This window comes from Berghia stephanieae, chromosome 5, assembly GCF_034508935.2.
Source record: "Berghia stephanieae isolate SIO BIC M18660-M18661 chromosome 5, UCSD_Bste_1.3, whole genome shotgun sequence".
NCBI classification, from domain to species: Eukaryota; Metazoa; Mollusca; class Gastropoda; order Nudibranchia; family Aeolidiidae; genus Berghia; species Berghia stephanieae.
Genome location: NC_088364.1, coordinates 13,290,030 through 13,292,529, shown reverse-complemented (window position 1 = coordinate 13,292,529; position 2,500 = coordinate 13,290,030). Strand labels below are relative to the sequence as shown.

The 2,500-nt window shown below is 37.2% G+C and overlaps 1 protein-coding gene across 1 annotated transcript in view; it reads left to right on the top strand.

The window, feature by feature from the left end:
• LOC144973859 (uncharacterized) overlaps positions 1-2,500 on the top strand; it is a 92,011-nt gene that overhangs the window by 81,678 nt on the left and 7,833 nt on the right. The window lies entirely within an intron of this gene.

The window sequence follows — 2,500 nt, the reverse complement described above, 5'->3', positions numbered from 1 at the left end:
CCGTAATATAATTATGACGTGGATTATTTTTTCCTATATGTAATACTTTACATTTCAAAATATTAAAATCCAAAATTCATGTTAGGTGAATACATATCATTTTGTAGAATGTTATGATGCTCAATTGTATTATTGATCTTCGTATCGTCTGCAAACAGTTTGCAGGCTGAATTTATGTCACATAGTAAATCATTTATAAATAAAAGAAACAAAAGTGGTCCTAATATACTTCCTTGGAGTACACCGCTAATTACATTCTTAAAATCCAACCCCACACCATTGACAATGACTCTTTGCATTCGATTATTAAAAAAGTCTTTAATCCAGTTAAGGATATTCCCTTTAAATCCATATGATTTTAGTTTAATGAATAATCTCTCATGTGGTACAGAATCAAATACCTTGAAGAAATCAAAATAAACAACATCAATGCATTGATCACAATCAATTAACATGGTAAAATCGTCCATGACCTGTACAATTAGAGTAATGCATGATCTCTTTGATCTAAAACCATGCTTATAACAATAATAATAATAATAATAATAATAATAATAATAATAATAATATAATAATAATAATAATAATAATAATAATAATAATAATAATAATAATAATAGTAAATAATAATAATAATATAATAATAATAATAATAATAATAATAATAATAATAATAATAATAATAATAATAATAATAATAATATAATCACATATACATGAATACATTGAAGTTGAAATGCTATCTTTACCACGTGTATTATTATTGTAATCTTTAATTAGTGCCGCGCTGAGGACCGGTCCAACGGTCCTTTAGCTGAGAACCGGGGACCGGTCCCAAAGTGGATGACCGTTGGCGGTCCTTACTTCTTTTAACCTTTCAACGGTCCTATCGATTTTCGCGCCATACTACTGCCCCAGCGATTCTTTGCCTCGGTTCGTTAGCCTATCTTCCACAAATCACCACCCATCCCACTTAATTAATCACACCCATCCCCTTTGCTATACACTCAACGACACACACGACCATCTCCCTCCACTCCGCAAACCGCCCTTTCGTGTGTGAGATGGGGGGGGGGGGGGGGGGGGGGGGAACAGGAGGCGCACGCCTTGGACGATTCAATTATACGGGGTAAATTTCAAAATTTACTACACCATAATGATCGCAATGATGAAGGAATGACCCCTCTTCTCTAATGGGTTATTGTTTGAAATGAATGTGACAACTAAAGATGTGTGTGTGTGTGTTTGTGTGTGTGTGTGTGTGTGTGTGTGCTTCGAACCTAGCAAGTCCGATTTTTTGTCTTCTTTTGTCTATCTCTTGTCACCACTCCTTTCTATCGCATTGTTGTCATTTAAAATAATACAATAATATTAAAATTTCGTTTGGTGTTTTAACTAATCAAATAATATGAGTTTCACACATTATATCTTCCTTCCAAAATAACAGTTATAACGTCTGTATTTTTTTAAAGGCCAATAGAATATTTGGGGGCCCCGATAGCTCAGTTGATAGAGCACTCTTTATACACAAAGGCCAGAGATCGATCCCGGGTGCAGTCGAGCTTTTTTTTTCTCTCTGAACTCCCTGTCTACTCAGCAGTGAATGGGTGGCTGGGTTTGTTAGATCTGGCGAAAAGTACTTTGGGATAGACTAGCGTCCTATCCAAATGTAGATGTGTTTTGAAAAAATTAAAATCAAAAAAATAAATTGAGCTTTTTATAGTGCAATATCAATTAAATGTGCTCAAAGCGCTTTACATTGGGTCCCTGACTAATAGTAACACGTAACATGTAGAACGAGACATGACGCCGGTTAGGCGATGTTACAATTTTTTTTCCGACAGAGACAACACTGTTGACGACCAGGTACTCATTTTACACCTGATTACGGTGATAGGATGTGAGTAAAGAGTCTTTCAAGGACTCAACTAGGCGCAGAGCGAGGCTCGAACCCAGGACATTCCAATCCGAAAGCGAGTGTCATAACACAAGACCACAAAGGGGCACAAAAATAGAAAAAAAGGAATGGAGACGGAAAAAAAAAACAAACAAAAAAAAAAACAAAACAAATCAAAACAAACTCTTCCCATACTTTTGGTCCAGCATGCCACAGACACAAAATATTAACAATCCCTTTGTCCTAACACTAACATTGACCTGACCCGCTCCATCAATCTTCGCAGACACACACACACCACACATGCTTAATGGATAGTGTTATAGCACTATTTTCATGTTTTGAGGTAATAAGCCTTCTCCGCTCTCACTTTCACTTAGAGGTTCTACAGCCATCTACTGCAGGCACGGTCCCATCGTTTGATGGTCCCTGTGATTGGCCAATGTCGAAAAAGAACCGGTTCATTGCGGTCCCCAAGTCCCAATGATGCCTTGTGAATGTCCAATGTCGAAAAAGAACCGGTTCTTGGAACCGGTCCTTGCGGTTCTCATTTCCCAGGGACCGTAGAACCGGCGGTCCTAAATATGCTTGGGACCGCTCCGC